This window comes from Cervus canadensis, chromosome 29 (genome assembly GCF_019320065.1).
Source record: "Cervus canadensis isolate Bull #8, Minnesota chromosome 29, ASM1932006v1, whole genome shotgun sequence".
NCBI lineage: Eukaryota > Metazoa > Chordata > Mammalia > Artiodactyla > Cervidae > Cervus > Cervus canadensis.
The window spans coordinates 21,625,044-21,650,513 of record NC_057414.1 but is presented as its reverse complement, the minus strand read 5'-3'; the positions used below and the strand labels follow the sequence as shown (position 1 = coordinate 21,650,513).

The 25,470-nt window shown below is 39.4% G+C and overlaps 1 protein-coding gene and 1 non-coding gene across 3 annotated transcripts in view; both read left to right on the top strand.

Annotated features, from left to right (window-relative positions):
- The window catches only part of NELL1 (neural EGFL like 1), a 1,014,750-nt gene that overhangs the window by 727,216 nt on the left and 262,064 nt on the right, over positions 1-25,470 (top strand). The gene's annotated exons all lie outside the window — the stretch shown is intronic.
- LOC122431517 lies at positions 20,121-20,243 on the top strand. Its single transcript, XR_006266538.1, has one exon. It is a non-coding gene; the product is annotated as a small nucleolar RNA SNORA26 (small nucleolar RNA).

Here is a 25,470-nt window from a genome sequence, read left to right as displayed (position 1 = left end):
TGAGTAAAGTTGGAGTGAACACCAATTCTCTTTGGGAATTTATATCTACCATCTTGCTATTTGTTTTCTTTTGGTTCCACCTGTTCTTTGCTCCTCTTGTTCTTTTCCTGCCTTTTAAATGTATAGAATAATTTTTACCATCCCATTTTATCTCTACTATTCACTTATTAGCTGTGCATTTTTGGTTTTGTTTTCAGTGATTGCATTATGGTTTGCAATATGCATCTTTACCTCAAATACAATTATTTGTTCATGTGTAAATCAAAATCTCCAAAAGAATATGTTTCAATTATTCACTTCCAACATCTGTATTCTGGTTGTCATACATTTTACCACTATGCATGTTATAACCTCTGAAATACATTATTATTATTTTTGTTTTAAATTGTCAGTTTTTTAAAAAAATATTTAAATGAATAAAAATATCTTTTGTGTATGGCCACATATTTACCATCCCTGACAATCTGTATTCCTTTACTTTTTTAAGAATAAGTTTTTCCATCTGATATTATTTTTCTTCCACATGAAAAACTTCCTTTAGTAGAATGAAAGTTTGCTGGTAGCTTCTCTTATCTTTTGTTGTTCTGAAAAATATTTTGCCTGCATTTTTGAAGGATATTTTCACTGTACATAGAATTATGCACATTTTTCTTAGTACTTAAAAGATGCAGTTACATTCTCATCTGGCTTGTTGTTGTTTGTGTGCTTGCTTTCTTAAAAACATCCAGACTGAAAATCTTTGTCTTATGACTGGATTTTTAATCTATTCATATTTAATGTTGTTTTTATATTTGGATTTATGTCTACCATTTTCCCCATGTTACCTTGTGTTCTTAAAAAAAAAAACAAAACTGAACTTAATGCTCTTTTAAAATTAAGTGGATATTTTTAGTATAGCATTTTGATTAATGGCTTTTTCACTAAATGTTTTGAGTTATTCTTTTAGTGGTTGACCTAAAGCTTACCATGCAGATTTTAATTTAAGAGTACATGTCAGATTTATATTCATTTAATTCCAGTGAAATAGAAATAAATATCCCTACTTTACTCTATTTCCTCTCCTGTCTGTGCTAGTATTGTTATACATATTACTTAACATATAGTAAAAGCCCAACCATGCTTATTATAATTCATTGTATAATTTTATACCTTTTAAAGTAGCTGAAAGAAAAAAGCAGAACAATGACATGGTTTACACATTTTGTTGTAGTAATCTTATTAGCCGTTTTTGGTTCTCTTCCTTTATTCATGTGAATATAAGTTGCCATCTAATGTGAATTCATTTTGCCAATATAGCTTTGCTTCCACTCACCTTCTTTGTGTAGTTATTGTTAAATATATCATAGTTAAATATGTTACAGGCCCAGCAATAAAATTGCATGCACATTGTTTTACAATTGCATTTTAAATGAGCCAAGAGGAAAAAAGATAAGAAATATACATCTATATTGTGTTATAATTGCATAAGTACCTTTACTTTTTAAAAATATGGACACGAATCGCATTTGGGGTCACTTGTTTTAAACTGAAGAGCTTCCTTTAGTAGTTCTTGTAATGAGCTACCTAGTAACAGATTTTCTCAGTTTGGTTATCTGGGAACGCCTTTATTTTTGTCATTGCTGAAAGATTGTTTTCTCCTATGTAATTCTTCTATTTTTTCCAATTCAGTTGAGAAATTATTGACATCACTGATAATTTTAAGATGTACAGCATTATGGTTTGATTTACATGTATTATGAGATGATGGCTACAATATATTTAGATAACACCCATCATCTCATATAGATGTAATAAAAAGAAAATTATCCTGGTGATGAGAACTCTCAGGATCAAATCAATTAAAAATTTTCAAATATATCATATAGTAGTGTTAACTATAGGCATTGAGTTAAACATTACTTTCCTAGTATTTCTTTACCTTATCACTGAAGATTTGTTCATTTTGACCTCCTTTCTGTGATCTCCCCTAGCCCCTCCTCTGTTAAACACAAATCTGATCTCTTTTTTTATGAGTTTATTTTTTTATTTGGCTTAGATTCCACATGTAAGTGAGATCATACAGTATTTGTCTTTCATTATCTAATTTATTTCACTTGGCATAATATTTTCAGGTATATACATGTTATTGCAAATGGTAGGATTTCCTTTTTTTTATGGCTGTGTATATGTATATGTGTTTGTGTATTTATAAATGCAAACTACAACCTTTTTATTTATTTTTCCATTGGTGGACATTTAGGTTGTTTCTATGTCCTGACTATTGTAACAGTGCTGCATTGGACATAGAGATGAAGATATCTTTTCAAATTAATGTTTTTATTTCCTTTGGGCATATTCTTAAAAGTAGAATTACTGGATCACATGGTAGTTCTATTTTTAATTTTTTTGAAGAACCACCATACTGTTTTCCATAGTTGCTGTATCAATTTATAATCCAGTCAGCTGGGCACAAAGGTTCTTTTTTCTCCAAATCCATGCCAGCATTTGTCATCTCTTGTCTTTTTGTTGATGGCCGTTCTAACAGGGATGAGGTGATATCTCACTCTTGGTTTTAATTTGCATTTCTCTAATAACTAGTGATGTTGAACATCTTTTCATATACCTATTGGACATTCCTATATCATCTTTGGAGGTACTTTCTCTGGTAACAGGATTTTTGTTTAGCAGCTTTATTCTTTCAGGTATTTAAATATGTCATCTCATTGTCTTCTGACCTCCATTTTTTTCTGATTAGATGTCAGCTGTTAATCTCATTGAGAGTCTCTTATACATGAAATCATTTTTCCTTCACTCCTGTCCTAGATTTTGAACATTTTTACTCTGAGCTGTCTGGGCATGAGCTTCCTTGTATTTAAAGTTTGTTGAGGTTTTTGAGTATATATATTAAAGTTTTTCATCTAATTTGGGAAGTTTTGAACATTATTTCTTTTAATACTTTTCTGTTCCTTTCCCTCTTCCTTCTCTTTCTGTTGTTCCAATTATGCATATATTGTACATTAACAGTGTTTATCATTTCCTAGATTATTTTTCTTCATTTTTTCTATTTTCTTCATATTGAATATTCTTGTGATCTGTCTTCAAGTTTGTTGATTCTTCTGTCAACTCAAGTCAATTTTGGGGAATACTTAGTAAATCCTTTATTTTAGTTTATATTGTAGTTTTCCACTCAAGAATTTTTGTTTGGCTCATTTAAAATAAGTTTATTTTTCTTTATTGATATTCTTTCTTTGATAAGATGTTATTGAGAGGGTAACTGGCAGGAAGGCCAGGGGTCTCCAAAAGGAGGAAATAGGCTGCAAGTGTCAGACATTTTTTATCTCTCTCTTAAGTGGCAGGAGGAAACAAACTAGTGTTATATTTTTTCCCCTTCTGTATACAAATTTAAAAAGAGGTTTCTCTTAAAATTCTGTGTTGCCATAATGACACCTGGTTCCACCTGAACTTAACTTTTCTCAAACCTTGAGCTAATCAATGCATTTTTCTTACAGACATGTTTGTCTTAAGCTATGTTAATGTGCTATGTATTTACCCCAGACTTTGTCTTCAAGTGGGTTCCACCTAAAGGTTCAGAAATGACTTGACAAACCAGTATGTTATTCTCATACATTGTTCTAATCTATGTTAATGAAACTATACATTTGTATGGAAATCTGCCTTTCTTCAAGATTCATGTCAATCATTTTATGGCCCAGGAAGACTCACCTGGTGCCAAGGTTATCTCAAAATGCATCTTGTGGGTGAGGGACCTGCTGCCATCCTCTGAGTTTTGAGACATTTCCTTTCTTTAACTAGCAGACTGCTAGTAGATATATAACATCAAACTAAAGACTAGTGGGGGGTACTCTTTCTGCTCCCTTCTGATGCCTATGTCAGAAACTTTCTCTATCTCTTTTATACTTTAATAAAACTTTATTACACAAAAGCTCTGAGCGATCAAGCCTTGTCTCTGGCCCTGGGTTGAATTCTTCTCCTCAGGAGGCCAAGAATCCTGGTGTCCTTCGTGGTTCAACAACAGCCTTTCATTATCATCATAGTGATTTCCTTTACCTCTTGCAGTATATCTTCCTTTAGTTTTTGTTTTTTTTTTTAAATCACAATTAGTATCGCTACTTCAGAGTCTTTGTTAAGGTCATTATCTGAGTCTTCTCATAGGCAGTTTTGTTACCTGCTTTTCAATGTATTTTTCTCTGCATGAATCACACTTTCCTGTTTTCTTGAGTATCTCGTATGTTTTGTGTGTGAAAAAGCTGGCATATTGGACAATATATTGTGTCAACCCTCAATATTCATCCTACCTCCAAGCAAATTTTTGCTATTTGCTAGTTTGTTACTTTTTAGTGCAATTTCATAGAAGCCAGCTTTCTCTGAAGTAGGAAGTCTCTGATTTGCTCTTCATAAGTATATAGTGTTGAATATGCTCATAGACACCCTGGCAGATAGTCACTTTATCAGGGCTCTTTTTGACTCTCCCTTTGTCTGATCCTTTTGTAAGCTGCTTGCCTCTGACCCAGACTTGCCTGTGAGTGTCCAGGCATCTCTGGTGGAGGTGGGGGTCGGTGGTGGTCTGCTGCAGGGTGGGGGGCACTGAGTGAGGCAGTGCATGTACAGGACCTTTTGAAGGAGATCCCATTTTCTTCATTACCTCCACCATAGTTTGATCTCAGATCAAACAACAGGGAGGGAACACAGCCCTGCCCATCAACAGAAAACTGGATTAAAGTTTTACTGAGCATGGCCCCGCCCATCAGAACAAGAACCAGTTTCCTCCACAGTCAGTCTCTCCCAACAGAAAGCTTCCATCAGCCTCTTATCCTTCTCCATCAGAGGGCAGATAGAATGAAAACCACAATCACAGAAAACTAATCAAATTAATCACATGACCACAGGCTTGTCTAGCTCAGTGAAACTACGAGCCATGCTGTGTAGGGCCACCCAAGGTAGATGGGTCATGGTGGAGAATTCTGACAAGACGTGGTCCACCGGAGAAGGGAATGGCAAACCACTTCAGTATTCTTGTCTTGAGAATGCCATGAACACTATGAAAAGGCAAAAAGATAGGACACTGAAAAATGAACTCCCCAGGTTGTAAGTGCCCAATATACTACAGGAGATCAGTGGAGAAATAACTCCACAAAGAATGAAGAGATGGAGCCAAAGTGAAAAAATTCCCAGTTGTGGATGTGACTGGTGATAGAATTAATGTCCAATGCTGTAAAGAGCAATATGGCATAGGATCCTGGAATGTTAGGTCCATGAGTCAAGTCAAATTGGAAGCGGCCAAACAGGAGATGGCAAGAGTAAACATTGATATTTTAGGAATCAGTGAACTAAAATGACCTGGAATGGGAGAATTTAATTGAGATGACCTTTATATCTACTACTGTGGGCAAGAATCCCTTAGAAAAAATAGAGTGGCCCTCATAGAGTCTGAAATGCAGTACTTGGGTGCAATATCAAAAGCAACAGAATGCTGTTCATTTTCAAGGCAAACCATTCAATATCACAGTAATCCAAGTCTATGCCCCAACCACTAATGCCGAAGAAGCTGAATTTGAATGGTTCTATGAAGATCTACGAGACCTTCTACAATTAACACCCAAAAAAGATGTCCTTGTCATCACAGGGGACTGGAATGCAAAAGCCAGAAGTCAAGAGACACCTGAAGAAACAGGCAAATTTAGCCTTGGAGTACAAAATGAAGCAGGACAAAGGCTAACAGAGGTTTGCCAAGAGAACACACTGGTCATAGCAAACACCCTCTTCCAACAACACAAGAGATGACTCTACGCCTGGACATCTCCTAATGGTCAATAACAAAATCAGATTGACTATTCTTTGCAGGCAAAGATGGAGAAGCTCTATACAGTCAGCAAAAACAAGACCAGGAGCTGACTGTGGCTCAGATCATGAACACCTTATTGCCAAATTCAAACTTAAATGGAAGAAAATAGGGAAAACCACCAGACCATTCAGATATGACCTAAATCAATCCCTTACAATTATATAGTGGAAGTGACAAATAGATTCAAGGGTTTAGAACTGATAGAGTGCCTGAAGAACTATGGATGAAGGTTCATGGCATTGTACAGGAAGCAGTGATCAAGAACATCCCTAAGAAAAAGAAATAAAAAAAGGCAAAATGGTTGTCTAAGGAGGCTTTACAGATAGTTAAGAAGAGAAGCGAAAGGTAAAGGAGAAAAGGAAAGATACAAGCATCTGAATGCAGAGTTCCAAAGAATAGCCAGGAGAGATAAGAGAGCCTTCCTCAGTGATCAATGCAGAGAAATAGAGGAAAACAATAGAATGGGAAAGACTAGAGATCTCTTCAAGAAAATTAGAGATACCAATGGAACATTTCATGCAAAGATGGGCACAATAAAGGACAGAAATGGTATGGACCTAACAGAAGCAGAAGACATTACGAAGAGGTGGCAAGAATATGCAGAAGGACTATACACAAAAGATCTTCATGACCCAGATAACCACAAAGGTGTGATCACTCACCTAGAGCCAGACATCCTAGAATCCTAAGTCAAGTGGGCCTTAGGAAGCATTACTACCAACAAAGCTAGTGGAAGTGATGGATAATTCCAGTTGAGCTCTTTAAATCCTAAAAGATGATGCTGTGAAAGTGCTGCACTCAGTATTACAGAAAATTTGGAAAACTCAGCAGTGGCCACAGGACTGGAAAAGGTCAGTTTTCATTCCAATCCCAAAGAAAGGCAATGCCAAAGAATGCTCAAACTACCACACAATTGCACTCATCTCACACACTAGTAAAGTAATGCTCAAAATTCTTCAAGCCAGGCTTCAACAATACATGAACCGTGAATGTCCAGAAGTTCAAGCTGCATTTACAAGACAGAAGAACCAGAGATCAAATTGCCAACATTCGCTGGATCATCAAAAAAGCAAGAGTTCCAGAAAAACATCTACTTCTGCTTTATTGACTATGCCAAAGCCTTTGACTGTGTGGATCACAACAAACTGTGGAAAATTCTTGAAGAGATGGGAATACCAGACCAGCTGACCTGCCTCCTGAGAAATCTGTATGCAGGTCAAGAAGCAACAGTTAGAACCAGACATGGAACAACAGACTGGTTCCATATTGGGAAAGGAGTACATCAAGGCTGTATATAGTCACCCACCTTGTTTACTTATATGCAGAGTACATCATGTGAAATGCCAGTATGAATGAAGCAGAATCTGGAATTAAGATTTCCAGGAGAAATATCAATAATCTCAGATATGCAGATGACACCACCCTTATGGCAGAAAGCAAAGAAGAACTAAAGAGCCTCTTGATGAAAGTGAAAAAGGAGAGTGAAAAGCCTGGCTTAAAACTCAACATGCAAAAAATGAAGATCACGGCATCTGGGCCCATCACGTCATGGAAAATAGGTGGGGAAACAATGGAAATAGTGAGAAACTTTCTTTTTGTGGGCTCCAAAATCATTGCAGATGGTGACAGCAGCCATGAAATTAAAAGACACTTACACCTTAGAAGAAAAGCTATGACCAACCTAGACAACATATTAAAAAGCAGAGACACCACTTTGTTTACAAAGGTCCGTCTAGTCAAAACTATGTTTTTTTCTGGTAGTCATGTATGGATGTGAGAGTTGGACTATAAAGAAAGCTAAGTGCCAAAGACTTGATGCTTTTGAACTGTGGTATTGGAGAAAACTCTTAAATCGATCTGAGTATTCATTGGTAGGACTGATGCTGATGCTGAAAGTCCAATACTGTGGCCACCTGTTGTGAAGAACTGACTCCTTGGGAAAGACCCTGATGCTGGGAAACCTTGATGGCAGGAGGAGAAAGGGACGACAGAGGATGAGATGTTTGGATGGCATCACTGACTCGATGGACATAGGTTTGAGCAAGCTCCAGGAGTTGGTGATGGACATGGAAGCCTGACATGCTGTGGTCCATGGGGTTGCCGAGTTGGACACAACTGAATGACTAAACTGAACTGCCTCTGTTGGTAACACATATAGCTGTCATGTTCTACTAATTTCTGGTTGATTGCTCTGTTGTTTTGAATAATACTATGAATATAACTTGCTCCACTATATGATTCATTTAAATTCATACCCCCTTGCATGCTTAGTCACTCAGTCATGTCTTATTCTTTGTATCCCTATGGACTGTTGTCCACCAAACTCCTCTGTTCATGGGATTTTTCAGGCAAGAATCCTTGTTGACTTGTCATTTCCTTCTCCAGGTCAGACCTCCTTACTGGTGAATATTTCAAGACCAGTCTTTGGAGTATATTGTGACCACAGGAGGCCTCTTCCTCACTATCTCTTGTCTAGGTTCTCTCTGGTAAACTTGTTGACCTGGGGTTTGGCTTGTTGTTCTTAGGAAGGTATCAGCTTCCTTCTAATTGCTTGCCACCAAAATCTCTCTCTTTATTTTTAAGAATATCCTAAAGCTTGAACTTTTCCACATTCTTTTCTAAATAAGATCAGTTTCTTTGGGGGAGTGCTTCAGTATTCTCTCTTCTTATGACCTGTTGAGGCATGTTTTTCAGTTCAGTTTGAATGAACCTAATATAGGATTTATCCAAGGGATTGCTTATTTCTAAAGTTGGTTCTTTCTTGGGTCTCTAATTGAGGCTCTAGGTATTTGACAAGATCTCTCAACTTTTACTAGACAGAATTTGAATATTTCCTAATCCTATTTAGCTCCAATAAGTGCATCAGGTCATGCTACCCCAATAGTTCTTCTTTGGCTGACTGCTTGGAGTATTACTCCAAAGATTCATGGGGTTCAAAGATTCATGGGGTCCCATATGTAGACTTCCAAATCTTGCTTTGCACAGTTTTTCCTTTAGGGTCACTTTGTCCTCAACTTCTAGTCACCTCTACTTCCACAAACTCTCTTTTTTGCCCCTTCACTTACAGCAAGAGTATTATGCTTTGCTTGACTTTTCTCATCCTATACCTTTGTCTAAAAAGTGCCTTCAGGCAGAAAGTTGAGACAATTTTAGGAATTGCCTTATTTGTTTTCCTTTTCTGAGGCATAATCTCCCAAGCTGCTCATTCTTGGATTCCTGTAAATCATTGTTTCATATATTTTATACATTTATACATTTATAGTTGTTAATGGTAGAAAGAATAGTAGTATCCACTAAACTCATTTCAAGAAATGGAATTCCTGCCCATTTTCTTTTAACTTTATGTTTTTCTTTTTGATTTGTCGAGCACCTCAAATCACCCCCCCCATTCAACTCTGCCATATTAGCTGCTATTTTTCTTTTATGTCATATTGTCCTGTCTTATGATCTTCATATTTTAATTTTTATGTAACTAGTTCTATTAGGTTTTTGTTGTTGTTGTTTCTTCTAAGTAGAGATCAAGCATCGACCTAGTTTCTTTCATGATTTTTTTGGAGCTTCATATTTTCTGTTGTTGTTCTGCTGAGATTAGTTTTGGTATTTTTATAAGATGGTTTTGTATGTCTTTTGTTCTAATTTTCTTCAAATCATTTGTAGAAAAATGTGTGGAATAAATAAATTTATTATATACATGTATATATATATCACTGAAAACTGGTTAAATGTTATCATGAATGTTTTTAGAGTCCATGCATATCAATTCTGTGTCATCAATTTAAGGTCAGTCTTGGGTAAAATGAGATTAAGACAGATCATACTGCATGCTTCATTTTAAAAGATGAAATATGTGTAAAATCAATAAAAATGGAAATGAGGACATAAAGACTGGGACAAGCAGCAGCCCAAATGCATAGTTCTATAAGGCAATGGTTACAATGACTAGACTTGCAGTTAGAAAGATCTAGAGGAGGAGCCAAGATGGCGGAGGAGTAGGACGGGCAGACCACTTTCTCTCCTACAAATTCATCAAAAGAATAACTGAACGCAGAGCAAACTTCGCAAAACAACTTCTGATCGCTAGCTGAGGTCATCAGGCGCCCAGAAAAGCAGCCCATTGTCTTCGAAAGGAGGTAGGACAAAATATAAAAGATAAAAAGTGAGACAAAAGAGCTAAGGACGGAGATCCGTCCCGGGAAGGGAATCTTAGGCGGCATTGCTTGGGGTAGGGTCCGGGCCTGAGTGCCCTGAGGACAGTCGGAGGGAGCTTCTGTGAGTTGCCAACTTGAACTGTGGGAGACCAAAGGAGAGAGAGTAAATTAACCGGCCGGGAACACACTGCCGGCCGTTCACAGAACAAAGAGACGAGAAAATCCAGAGAAGAGCTCGCAGGCTGCGGACCGGCCCAGCCCCGCGGGAGGCAGGAGGCAGGGGGGAGGGGAAGGTCGCGGCGAGACACAGGGCGCAGGCGGGGACGCGCGCGGGGACTGGGGCTGGGGACGCGGAGGGCAGAAGGCGCGCGCGCCCGACTGGTGCCTGCGGAAACTGAGTCTGGGTCCGTGGAAGGGAGTGGGCGCGCCACACCTGGGGATAGCGCGCCCATCAAGCCCCTCGCTGCCTGGACCGCTCTGACGGGGAAGGCACAGAGAGCAGGCGCAGCTTTTCGCTCCACGCTTTTGTGGAACACCCGAGGGCTGGAACCGCGAGCAGCGCGGGCCGCGCTCCATATAAAACAGCCGGGAGCCTGAGCAGCGCAGACGGAGAAAGCGGCGTCAGCCCCTCCCGGCAGCGCCAGCCCGTCCCCGCGGCGCAAGCCCCTCCCTGCCCCGCAGAGCGACGGAACTAGCTACCTGAATAAGAGTCCACCTCTGCCCGCCTGTGTCAGGGCGGAAATGAGGCTCTGAAGAGACCGGCAAACAGAAGCCAAATAAACAAAGGGAACCGCCTCAGAAGGGACTGGTGCAACAGATTAAAATCCCTCTAGAAAACACCGACCACACCGGAAGGGGCTTGTAGATATCGAGAAGTGTAAGCTGGAACGAGGGGCTATCTGAAACTGAGCCGAACCCACACTGACCGCAACAGCTCCAGAGAAACTCCTAGATATAATTTTACTTTTTTCTCTTTTTTTATTTTTTCTTTTTTATTTTTTCTCTCTTATTTTCCTTTAAAATCCCCTATTACTCCCCCATTACTCCTTAACTTTCATTTCCATAGATTTTTACGATTTTTTTAATTAGGGAAAAAAAAAAATTTTTTTTCTTTCTTTTTCCTCTTCTTTTTTTTTTCTTTCCTTTTTCTCTTCTATTTTCTATTTTTCTTTTTCTCTTATTTCTTTTAAAGTCCTCTAGTACTCCTCTACTACTCCTTAATTTTCATTTTCAATACACTATAACCTTACAAAAAAGAAGAGAAGCCCTATTTTTAAACCGAAGATTATTCTCTCCCAATCTTGACTCTCTGTTTTCTACCTCAGAACACCTCTGTTTCCTCCTTTCCCCTTCTCTTCCCAATCCAGTTCTGTGAATCTTTGTAGGTGACTGGGCTACGGAGAACACTCTGAGAACAGACAGCTGCGTAGATCTGTCTCTCTCCTCTTGAGTCCCCCTTTTTCTCCTCCTGCTCATCTCTATCTCCCTCCTCCCTCTCCTCTTCTTCATGTAACTCTGTGAACCTCTCTGGGTGTCCCTAATGGGGGAGAATCTTTTCACCATTAACCTAGAAGTTTTCTTATCAGTGCTGTATAGTTGGAGAAGTCCTGAGACTACAGGAAGAATAAAACTAAAATCCAGAGGCAGGAGACTTAAGCCCAAAACCTGAGAACACCAGAAAACTCCTGACTACATGAAACTTTAAGTAATAAGTGACCGTCCAAAAGCCTCCATACCTACACTGAAACCAACCACCACCCAAGAGCCAATAAGTTTTAGAGCAAGACATACCACGCAAATTCTCCAGCAACGCAGTTAGAAAGATCTAGATTTGGCCCTAACACTTTGTCTTCTTGAGCTTTATCTCCATTACTTTGAGGTTATGTAAGGTGAAATTGGACAATATAGGTAAACAAATTCCTGACACATCACTGTGATCATTATCCTTGTTGTGATTGTAGTGATGAAAATCATAAAGATAAGATGGAGATGTGGTTTCAATGACATGATTGGGCAAGGGTGAAGGAGTATGATCTGGCCTTTGCTCTCTTTACAATAAAATAAGCAGAATAGTGTGAACTATATGTTCCTAAGCTTGCTTCCATATGTAAATAAGCATGGGTGCATATATGCCTGTGTTAGGTACTTCCCCTAGATTCATCTCTTTCTACTTATGGGTACCATGAGTTGCCATATAACTCAGTTCCTGGCCTTTGTACGCACGTGCATGCATGCTCAGATGCTCAGTCACTCAGTTGTGTCTGACTCTTTGACCCCATGGACTGTAGCCCGCCAGGCTCCTCTGTCCATGGGGATTCTCCAGGCAAGAATGCTGGAGTGGGTTGCCACGTCCTCTTCCAGGACCCTTTAGAGAGAACCACTAAACTCTGAAGCCCCGAATGGGGTAATCAGGCAGAGGATGGAATGGTGGGGGAGAAAATGGATAGCTGGCAGTGTTTACATGACTACCCCAATCCTGGTGAACAAGTGCTCTGTTTGGCTTTTCTGTTTTTCATAGACACATGTATAAACCAGATCAGACAAAACTGGGTCTTTCTTCCTTTGAGTAAAGGAAACTTGTGTTGAAGATGCACTGAATAGGGATAAGGATCGCAGAATTGAAACTCCCTCTTATCCATTGTGGAGTTCTGTAATTTTAGGCAGGTTTCCTCTCCTGTCCAGTTTCTACTGCTACTATGATATCTAACCCCTGAGGCCAGAGAAAGTCCTGCATATGCATCTGTTTATTCACTTGTAAGGTTTTAATTAGGTCCTTATTGAGTGATTTCTATGTGTGAGGTGCTGTATTTGGTGCTAGAACACAGCTGTGTTACAGACAGAGCTTATCCTTGTCCTTACCCTCGAGGAACTCGTCTAGAGGAACAGACGGATGTTAAACAAGGGAGCGTATGTGTATGTACAGTGACTACTGCAAAGGAGGGGCGCCAGGTGTCATGGGCAGTAAATAGTGTAAGCCAGTGTTTGGCAAACTTCTGTAGAGGGGCAGGTAGTGAGTATTTTAGGCTTTGTAAACCAGTAAGCAAAATGAAATAATTATTCTTATCAAACCACCAATCAGTTGTTTATGTTAATAGGTACAGAAATGAAAAAAAAACACCCTTAAGTCTCATGGGTCTTACAAAAACAGACAGTCTGCTAACCCTTTATTAGGGTCAGGTATATAATATATCATACAGTCTGCTCAGTATTATATCTCTATCCAGTGAGTGTTAATGGTCACTATTTTCTTAAAGGATTTGTGTGAGAGATATATCCCTTTCTGCCTCCACCTATCTCTACTTTATCTCTCTATCTACAGTTATGTCCTCATAGAATTCAAAAGTATGAAATACATGCAGAACTTAGAATACATTTTGGATATTTTAATTTGGCTGTGTATCTAGTTCGCCTGGGAGAGGATTAACCAGCTCACTAGTTTGTGTTCAATGTTCTAGTGACTGTAGTAGTGTAAGTATCTCTGATTATCTAGATTCTGTGACAGTGGCTGGATGTGCTGTATCTGTGGAGGCCGCTGGGGCAGGAACCTGAGAACAGGTACTGTGGGAACAGAAAGAAGAAGAGAAAAGAACAGCTCTGACACCTTTTGTTCCAGAGCAAGATGAACCAACTTGTTAGTTTTGACTCTGCATTGCTTCACAGGTTAAAAAATAAAATCTATTTGTACTTAATAGAATTAGAGGCATGATATCCTCTGTGAGCGCACTAAGCTATTTACAGAGGCCCCTGAAGAGGAATCTAATTCAATTAGAGAAAGAAAACATTTAATATTTCTTAAAACTCATAATTTTCATGATATTGCAAAATAAAAGAAGCCAAGCTTTATTTTTTAAACTGGCACTTAAACTGTCTGGAACACTTTAAAATGTACTGAATTTTATTCATTCTCCTGTAAGTCGATCCTAGGTTTTCAATTTAAGCATTCCTATAAAAAGTGAAAATGTTAGTCATTTAGTCCTGTCCGACTCTTTGCAACCCCATGGACTGTAGCCCGCCAGGCTCCTGTGTCCATGGAATTCTCCAGGCAAGAATACTGTAGTGGGTAGCCATTCCCTTCTCCAGCAAATCTTTCTGACCCAGGAATCGAATATATGTCTCCAGCATTACAGGCAGATTCTTTACTGTCTGAACAACAGTTTTCAATTTAAGCATTCCTATAAGTACCTCTAAATATTTTTTGGCAGTTACACCAAGAGCTTGAAAAAGACAAAAAATTAAAATGCATTCATTTTTACTTTTAAATATTTCCTTTATTATGCTCTCTCTCCCTTTTGTTCTCTTTCTCCTTTTTATCTCCCTTTTCGCTTAACTATCTCGGGGTCTTACTTTTTCCTGATCATATTTAAACTAAGAAAAAAGCTGTGGGGAAAATGTCAAAGATCTAATTGCAGAGTTGTCAATAGTAACCATGTGACTCAAGCCATAAATCCCTTTGGATTAAACATTACCCTTCATCTGAGTATGGAGTTTCTGATGCCATTTTTTTAAAAAAATCTGCCAATGGAAATTAAAATGTCCCCTTCCCAGGAGGTCTTTTAGAGTGGGATGGATGCTTACTGCCTGTGCACCAACCTGCCTGAAGATAGTCAAATAAAGCCTATGACATAGCTAGGTCCTTTTCTTCCCTAAAAACTTGCATCCACTTATATACCACATTTAGTTAGAAAGTGAAAAGTTGGTCAAGTAGTTATGTTTTGTTTATCATGCCAATCATAGGTTAGAAGAGCAGTTGACTGATAATGTTATGTGTATATCGTGTGTGTGTGCATGTGTGTGTGTGTGTGTGAGTGAGTGTATTGTTTGCCCTCTGGATATTTTGATTAACAAAGTGAAGAAAGAGCCTTTCCATGAAACTCTTGTGATTAAAATAATAACTAATACTATGTACTTGCTATGTTCTAGAGTTTAATTCTTTTACTTTAGGTGTTATCTCATTTTATTTTCTCAATCACCCTATGAAGTAGTTAATTCGTTGTTTTCATTTTCAGAATGATTTCCAAGGCATGGAGAGCCCAAAGTCATACCATTTGTAAGTGGGAGGGCCGGGATTTAAACTCAGTGTGCAGAGCTATACTCTTAAACGCTATACTAGTTCTGTCTTCTTCCTTCACAGGAGTTTCATAATTTGTAGTTCTGTATTTATTTGTGTAAGTCTTTTTTTATAATGTCCGTCTTCTTGCTAGACTATAAGCTCCATGAGTGGAAGATCGCAGCCTTCTGTTCTGTGCTGCGTCACTGGAGCTTAGGATTGTGTCTGGCGTAGAGCAGGAGAGCATAAACAAACACCTGTGGGAAAAATGAATGAGCAATGTGCTACAGACATGGTGTTGTATAGCAGTAGCACTAAAAATAACACTGGTATCCTGCTTTGTAGATTTCAGAGCATTTTGATCACAGTTGCCAAAATCTGCTCCCTTTAGCTCCAGACAGTGGCCAACAGAACTTTAGGGTGTTTCATTGTCCTAATTATGCCAGCTGCCACCATGAATACCAGCTCTGTCCCATCTATACCCTCCTAAATCTCCCAATGAAACATCCACAGAGACTTACCTGCCGAGCCTGTTATCTCTCCCCCACCACCCATCAGTTCCTTCCTGTTTTCATTGGACTTTCTTTCATTTCAAACAAACAAACAAACAAAAAACAAAAGGTTTTTTGTTTGTTTGTTTTTATCGTTTGAAGGAATACCATCTAAAAGTCTTTTCTTCTTTTTTTCCAAGTGGTTTTTAACCTGTTTTAATGCTCATAATAGACCACTTTCTGCTTACTGATCAGATATAATTCTCAACATTTTACATGCATTAGCTCTTTTAATTCTCAGATGAAACCTGTGAAGCAGATACATTTATGATTTCTAATTTTTAGATCAGTTCACAGATACAAAGAAAACATAAGCAGTGTATCAGGATTGAGCACCTGATTAGTCTGGTTCCAGAGGGTAGCATCTTAACCCCCACATGACCACATGATAACTTCTATGCCTCTTGCGTGTGTGTGCATGTGTGTGCCGTCACTTCAGTCATGTCTGACTCTTTGCAACCCCATGGACTGTAGCCACCTGGTTCCTCTGTCCATGGGGATTCTCCAGGCAAGAATACTGGAGTGGGTTGCTATTCCCTCCCCCAGGAGATCTTCCCCACCCAGGGACTGAACCAGCACCAACCAGGAAGCCCCTGGCCAGTATTTATTGTGTTGGGTCTGCCCTCTGCTGAGTCCCTTACATTTTTCCTTTAAGATATTCCCCCAATAATGTCAGCAATGTAGATACTACTAATTTCCAAATTTTGCAAAGGAGAAAGCTAAAGCTTATAAAGATGAAAACAATATACCCAAGTTCATGTAGCTAATCAGATCATCAAGCCCAAGGGCAGAGGTGAGAGACTCATATCACTTCCACCCTTGAGCAGAGTTGGCTTCAGTTCTATTTCAGTATTCACTTTTACGACAGTTTATCCCAAGTCTGTTTTAATAGACTTGCAAAATCGACAACTGACATTTATGCAATAATGCATCATGTACATTATTCAGTACATCAAGAAGTCTTCAACATTCTTTAAGGGCGACCTTCTTTTATTATCAAAACTGTAATTGTGATGTCAAATCCTTGGTTTCTGATAAACTTTTTCAGCTTATGGCATAAACTTGCCATGGAATATTAACTGGAAAATGTTTTCATGTATATATTAGTAACAGTAACATTCCCCATATATGTAGCACTTAGAGAAACACCTTTAGTTAATATATACTATCAGCCACGCTTTATGACATACCCTTTTACATATATTATGACATGCCCTTTTACATATATTATATTTTGAATCTCACAGTGACTGTATAGGATAGTTGACCCCCTTGAGGTTTCTGGAGGTCAATGACTTGCCCAAGCTAGAGTCACTGGAGTCAGCAAGGACTCACCGTATAGCACAGGGCACTCTGCTCAGTCTTATGTGGCAGCCTGGATGGGAGGGAGAATGGATACACATATATGTATGGCCAAGTCGCTTTGCTGCTCACCTGAAATTATCATAGCATTGCTAATTGGCGATAGTCCAATAGGAAAAATTTAATTAGAAAGATGGGGGAACTAGGTGTCATTCCCAGGACTGTTAATTCAGAATTTAGAGTCTTTCCAACTTGTTTTTTAGTCTTACTTGGTTCTATCAAAATTTATACATGAAAAATGAAATAGTTTAAGTGATTTCACTGAGATTGTAAAGTTAATAACAGGTAAAAGGCAGCATTAGAATTAGGGCTTTATTCTTCTAATCTGTTGCTTTTGGCACTACACTTACAACATGTCATGCGTGTACACATCATATAGAACATATACACAAACAGATATGAAAATAAAATACTATATAGTTAAACTTTCTTAATTTTATTATCTGTTTTCATTCCTTTACTCTGGTGGCCTTTAAATGTCTAATTGCTGAAGTTATTAAACTCAAGGATTATAGCAAGAAGAAGTTAAATTCCAAAACTCACAAGAGATAAAAGATATTCGTTTTGAAGATCTTATTGATATTCTGAGAGAGTAAGGCTTAAATAAAGAGATTACTGGGTTGAAATTTCAGTATGTGAAAACTTGGAGAGTAATATGCTCAGTTAAACCATATACAATCACTAAAACAGATGTAATGTGAGAAGGGACTCTTACGAAAGTTGTTTCAATGCAAGCTGGGACAAGGTAGGTTGCTAAGGTCTTTTCAATCAAATGGCAGTTTTCAGTGTGCGTGACTTGGAACATTGAGTATAATTTTTCTTAAAAATGGAACTGAAAGGGAAGAGGCTGGGAAAGATGAGTCCATCTGTATAATTTATATCAAAGTAAAGCATGTCTCTGGATCCTTTTTGTTTTTCTCCTATGATTAAAGATAACATTATCACCCCATCCATCACATTTGATGTGTCATTGTATTAATCAGGATAGAAAGACTATGTCATTCTAATAGTAAAACAGACAATCTCAATAGCGTATACTATAAAAGTTTATTTCTTACTCATATAAAGTCTGATGTGCATTGAATCATCCTCCTCCATCTGATGCTATGTGTTTGACATAAGTATAAGATCCCTTATACTTGCAAGTATAAGATCTTCCAAGATCACTGTGACAGCAGAAGGAATGGGTAGACAGGATCCACTGACTCTTACATGGCTCATGTGACTTCTGCTCAGAGCTAAAATTAGTCACAGGACCCTGAGCAACTGCAGCGGAGGCTGAGAAATGTAGAAGAGTAAATGGTTACTTAGTGAATGGTGTCTCTGACCCATTAACTGTGATTTGTCCCCTTCTTTTCTGCCAGCCTGCCTTTTTCTCTCCCAGTTTCTTTCATCCACTGCTTGTCTTCCTTCATCTTTCCTTGGTTCCCCTTCATTCAGGCACTGCTTAACAAATTCTCTATCTCTTGTGCAGCGTGCTTGCATGCCCTCACGACTGAGAGCTTCCCAAGTTATGTGCCTACATGCTTCTCTTTCCTCACCCTCATCATGGCCAAGCTACTCTGCCACGTAGTTCTTGAGTTGAGAAGTACAGAAGAGTGAAACATGATTCCTCACCTCCAGTTTCTCACAGTCTTTTGAGAGAGATGTGACATGTAGACAAAGCAATAGTGAAACTGCCCGTGTCATACAGTTTCTAGAGGTAGTGTGTTGTGGGAGTTGATTCACTACTGTTCTGTCCTCAGTAGCATTTGCTAAATGCTAATCAGAGTGTAAGGGCTTCCTAGGTGGCTCAGTGGTAAAGAACCCAGCTGCCAAGCAGGAGACACACAGGTTTGCTCCCTGGTTGGGAAGATGCCCTGGAGAAGGAAATGGCAACCTACCCCAGTATTCTCGCCTGGGAGATCCCATGGACAGGGGAGTCTGGTGGGCTACAGTCCATGGGGTCCCAAAAGAGTCAGACATGACTGAGTACATAACCACCACTACCACCACTCAGAACGCTGTTAAGCAGTCAGATAACTGCAGTCCTCCTGCTTTATAAAGAGCAGTTACAAATTAGAGACATTGGAGGAAACATAAAGTATGTGTGATCACCAGTCATACATCCTTTAAATAGGTCTCATTGTGTCAGAGGTTCTCAGACTTTGCTGATTGAATATGGGGTTCTCAGAGTAGCTAAAATGTGCAAGGTTATCTGGTCTGGGCAAGGCCCAAGGTCTAGAGCTATCAAACCTCCTGATAAAGTTATTTACCCCAGAACTTCTGAAGTGGGTGCAGATACTGACTGCTCCTCTATTATAATGAAACTTTACCCCAGATTTATAGTAACAAAGGTACTCTGACTCCTCAGAAAATATCCAACATCATTCATCCCTTGAAAGTCCTGGCATGGACAGTATTGCAAGTAGGAAAGAAGCATTTACTTTCTTAAGTCTAAAGAGAGCTATCCTTGCCACAGGACTTGAAATAGCTCATAAAATTTGAGCAAAAAATGTTAGTAAGGCATAGAAATTAATAATAAAACTCTAAACTGGCAAAGTTTGACAAGATCTTGATTAACTGGGACAGAGATTGTTCTTAAGGTTCCAGGGATGGGCTTTAGGAGGCCTAGGAATCCCATGAAACATTTGTATGTGTTTAGTTATATGAATTTTATGGAGAGGGGTCTACCTGTAAAATAAGAGCCACTCATCTCACCCACTCCAGTATTCTTTCCTGGGAAATCCCATGGACAGAGGAGCCTGGCACGCTGTATTCCATGGGGTCGCAAAGAGTCAGACACCATTTACCTACTGAGTGTGCACATCATTTTAGAGAGGTGGAATCCCCAATTCAAGAGATGCCAAAGATCAAGCAAGTTGTCAGGAATAAATCCACTTTTAGAGCCCTGCTTGTCTTATCCTCAGTGTCATGTGTTGAATTGTATGTGTCCCGTTCTCAACCCCTACCCCCGACCCTGGTGGCTTCAGAGCTTTGAAGGCATAGAGTCTGCCTTCAAAGCAGGAGACCTGGGTTCGATCCCTCGGTCAGGAAGATCCCCTGGAGAAGGGAATTGCTACCCACTCCAGTATTCTTACCTGGAGAATCCCACGGACAGAGGAACCTGGCAGGCTACAGTCCATGGGGTTGCAGAGTTGGACAAGACTGAGCATTTCTCGCCCTATCCAATGCCCTTTTAAGGCTGACGCAGTGCCTTAAGAGGCTAACACAGGAGGGTAAAGAAAGTCTCCATAAAACCTAGAGAAGAGATTTTTAGAACTCCTCTCTGGATCCTGTCTGGAGTTACAACTGAACTGGAAGATTTTAAGTCTTGGCACTTACTAGTATGTGTATAGTTAATACCAAAGTCATTAAATTTAAACTTGACCTTCAAAAAAAAAAAAGACTGAACATTTCATTTTAAGCTTTCCCCTGCAATATTATTAAAGTCCTGACTCTCTGTATTTGTGACTGTTACCTTATTTAGTAATAGAGTCTTTGCAGATGTGATCAAGTTAAGATGAGGTCATTGGGGTGGCCCTAATCCAATATGACTTGTTTCCTTATAAAAAGAGGAGAATTCCATGTGAAGACAGGTATGCACAGCAAGATAAGATGCAGACAGAATTGAATTTATGCATCTAGAAGCCATGGAGTGAGAGAATACTTTCTTGTTTCTGTTAAGCCATCAAGTTGGCAATAATTTATTATGGCGGCCCTAGGAAATGAATACACTCACCCATCACTAACTTCCCATACATTGTTATGTTTTTTTTTTTATCATGTTTGTGTGAGTGTTGACGATTATGTTTTGCTGTGTTTTTAAACACATGTTTACTAGACCAATTTTATGTACTTCCCCAGGCACTCTGAGCCCATCTGTCCTCTGGGCCTTGGCTGCTTTCCCTGCTTCCAGCTGGAATAGCTGAGCAATGGCTTCTGTCATTCTCACAATACTGGTATTCCAGCCACCAACCGGAGTGTACTGATTCTCTCACCTATCCTGGGGTCTACTGCCAGGCTTTGGGACAACTTCCATCATGCTGGCTCTGGGAGGATCTGCTGCACCTCCCATGTCTAAATCCAACCTGACCAGACCCTAGAAGCTCTGGCTTTTCCAGCACTTTTGTGGAGGTGGAATAACGCCATCTGAAATTACAGGACAGTCAGTGCTCTTTGGAGCAAACTTTGATGAAGAAAAGGCAGGAGTCATAAGGACACAACGTGTGACTTGTTTTCTCTCCTTCTTGAAGTCTGTTCTGAGATGCAGAAGTTTTATAATGGCTTTTCCGAGGCATCCCGTGTCACCAAGAAACCATTTCCATCATTACAATGTTGTTTTGTTTTACCTACTATAAAGGAGAGACTGTGATGTGTCCTAATCTGGAAGTTCTTCAAATCCTGTCTTTTCAGGGTTTTGTGGAAGCTTCATTTTGCAGGCATTGTTGATTAAAATATTAGCCATTGGTGACTGAACTCAACCTCCAGCCCCTTTTCCCTCCATGGAGATGGAAGATGGGGGCAGGGCTGAAAGTTCCAACCAGCTAATCATGTGGTTGGTTCCTTTGGCCACCAGTCCCATTGTTAGTGCTTGTCAGAAGTCGCCTCATTAACATAAACAGGTGTAGTTGGAAGGGATTTATTATGAATAACGAAAGATATCCACTTTACCTTCATACTGTGGAACTGGGACAAAACTAATTTTTTTTGAAGATGCCCCAGGACTTTCCTCATGGTCCAGTGACTAAGATTCCATGCTGCTTATGCAGGGTGCCAGGGTTAGATCCCCGGTCAGGGAGTTGGATCCCACATGTGGCAACTAAGACCCAGAGCGGTCAAATAAATAAATATGCTGTGCTTAGTCGTTCAGTCATATCTGACTCTTTGTGACCCCACGGACTGTAGCCCGCCAGGCTCCTCTGTCCATGGGATTCTCCAGGCAAGAATACTGGAGTGGGTTGCCATGCCCTCCTCCAGGGGATCTTCCCAGGCCAGGGATTGAACCCAGGCCTCTTGCATTGCAGACTGATTCTTTACCGTCTAAGCCACCAGGGAACCCCAATACACAAATGAAATAATTTAAAAGACAGATGCCCCTACAACTCTTACATAAGGAATTATAAGAGTTTTAGGAGCTGTGTACTAGGAATTGTGGATGAAGGCTAAAAATATATATTTTTTATTATATCACAGTATCATACCTACTGTTATGGGTTGAACTATGTTCCCACAAAATTCATATGATGAAATCCTAACCTCTAGTATCTCAGAACATCACCTCATTTAGAAATTTAGGGCTGCAGATATAATTAAGATAAGGTCATAGTGAAGTGGGGAGAGCCTCTAATCCATTGTGACTGGTGTCCCTATTAAAAGGGGAAATTTGAACACACACACACACACCACATGAAGGTGAACACAGAGATCAAGGTGATATTTCTGAAAGACAAGGAAGGGCAGAGGTAGCCAGCAAACCACCTGAAGCTAGGAGAGAAGAGCATAGAACAGATTCTCCTTCATGGAACAAGCAGTTCTTGGGGGGAACCAACCCTACCAACACCTTGGTCTTGGACTTCTAGTCTCTAAACTGTGAGAGAGTAAAGTTTCATTGTAGAAGCCACCCAGTTGGTGGTAATTTGTTAGGGCAGGGCTAGCAAACAGGCGTGACTACTTCTTGTTGTCTCTCCTTCCTTCTTTGTCTCTCTTTCCCTCTTGCTTTCATTGGATTGCATCAACTCCCCCACCATTCCCTCATAAACATTCAAACTTGTCCCAGGCTCTGGTTTTCCATAAAGGCTGCGGTTCATGGGGTCACAAAGAGTTGGACATGACTGAGCTACTGAACTGAACTGAACTGAAGCTAATATATGAAGAAGGGAATGGCAATCCACTCCCGTATTCTTGCCTAGAGAATCTTTTGGACAGAGGAGCCTGATGGTCTACAATCCACAGGGTCGCAAAGAATCAGACACAACTGAAGCAAGCTAATACACCTTTTACTCCCATTCTGCCTTTGATATGTATGATTATCCCTGAATTGGGCACTGAATGAGGGAGGGAGAAGAGATGTATCAATTTCTTAGAAAAACTCACAGTTTATAGCAAGATCTATGTAATTTGTAAAGCACTAGAAATCAGCCAGGGCAGAATATAGTATGTTATACATTTACATAATGACAGACTTCAGAAAAGGGAGTCACTTCTTAAGCTTCTAGAACTGCAAAATAAACTATTAACTATAGAGGACTCTATTTTATCTGTGTGGTTTCCTAGCATTGTCAAAAGCACAAATTTTTATTTTGTATCTTCTGTACATATTTTTGGAGCTTCCCAGGTGGCGCTAGTGGTAAAGAACTTGCCTGCCAATGCAGGAGACATAAGAGATGCGGGTTCAATCCCTGGTTCAGGAAGATCCCCTAGAGATGGGCATGGCAACCCACTCCAGTATTCTTGACTGGAGAATCCCATGGACAGAAGAGCCTGGTGGACTACTGTCCTTGTGGTCGCACTGAGTCAGAGACTACTGAAGCGCATGCACAGCCACATACATATTTTTGAGTTCTCATAAAATTTTTGAGTTTACTTTAGCAAACATCAATTCAAATCTAGCAGCACCCCCACAGTAGGAAGGGCTTTTGTAGAGCAGATCTGGAAACAAAGCTAGGAGGTCATCTGCTTGGCTGTAGCTTACGAGCTTGCCTTCTTTGGGAAACACTAGTTGGTCGGCTGTGATTGGTTCATCTTAAGTTTAGTTTTTTTTTTTTTTTTTTTAGATTTCTTAACCTTGAGACATTTATAGGAATTGACACTGGCTTACATTTTATTTGCTTACATAGGATCCTGTTGCATTAGAGTCAGCTCAGCCTAATGGCTTCCTTGTATAATTACTTTAGTACTTGACATATGTAATCTGTTCAGGTTTGGAGGAGAGAGCAGCAAACATCATATGGAGTTTAGAGCTTCAGATAAGAAACATGTGTACTGAGTAACACTTTTGTTTTTTCAAGAAGAAACCAATTGAGAGCTCATTTATTATTGTTCTGAGTTCCCAAATATCTTCATAGTTAGAAAGCCATGTGAGCTCGTTTATATATATAAATGATCGAAATATGGAATTGATTCAAGCTCTCTGATTTTTGCTTCCAAACCAAACTCTTACTATATGAGGGAGATGTGTATAGCAGCACCATGCATTATAACCTCTGTGATACCAAGGCCAGGTCTGAACTGTCTTTATTGGGTTCTGAATACCTGAAAAATGCTTGGGTGAGAGAAGGTATGTAGAATCATCTGTTAAATGACAAAGCTCTCAGTTATGTGTGAATTTAATAAGGGTAATTTCTCAGGACAGTCCCATAAGTGAAGACATCAAATCTGTTAAGCACTTGTCGTATCCCAGACTCTCTACTCATCACGTTACACAATATCTAGAGGCTTGTTGTTGTTTAGTTGCTAAGTCACACTGACTCTTTGGCGATGCCATGGACTAGGGAGACTCCTTTATTTTAACATGGCTATAATAGTGTTTGTTTGTTTCTGGCAATAGAAAGAATCGAGAAATAGCGTGTGAAGAAGTTGGCACTGTGTCTGACATAGAGCACATTTGTAGTCACCTTTCTCTTCTTTTAAGCAGCTGTTGTTACCTTTTTCTTCTTTCCTCTATTGTATTCAGTATCCTTGCAACATGTCTCAGAGAGATTTTCTATGTGTTGAAAAAGCTTGTCAGAGATGTTGGCTATGGTTGACATCATTTTTAAGGAAATTGCTCAGTGACACCCATCTTCCTCTTCATTGGTCTGCTTCCCTTAATACTGAATGAGTTTCACCACAACCACAGCCTACACCTCTATTATCTACCACTTGTGCTATTGCATTGCTTCTAACAGTTTTTAATTTTGTCTCTCACAATTCAAAATCCTCTTTCCTCTAAGAGAGATCCAGTCAAATACAAATTTGACTATTCCTTCCCTTGTTTAATCCTTTCAGTAGTCTGGAGTATCCTGCAGACAAAGCCTGGGCCCCCCAGCATGACAAAGAAGACACTTCATAATCAGGCTCATAACTTCCTCTTGAAACTCACATAGTTCAGCTCCTCGTATGGAGATTGTGTTTCCATAACCATGAATGATCTTCTTGTTCCACAAATTTGTGCTTTTGCTTAGCAGGCACTTCTGTGTGGCCTTCACCTCTTTTCTTACCTTCCTTTACCTCACTCATTCATTCTTTCAGAGACAGCTCACACAGTTTTGCTTGGCGATCTAAGGAAAGTGTAGGTATTTTTTTCTTTTTCTGATCACGATGTGTTCTGATTATTAGGAATTTAGGGTGTTACACTCAGATTGCCCTTTAGTACCTATTTCTCCCACAATAGTCTAGTCCATAGGTCAGCAAACATTTTTAGTAAAGAGAGGAGTAGTAGATATTTTAGTTTTCTGGGGCATATAGTCTCCATCATATCTATTCAACTGTGCCATTGTAGCATAAAAGCAGGCAAAGAAAATATGGAAATTAATGAGTTTGATTGTGTTCCTATATAAC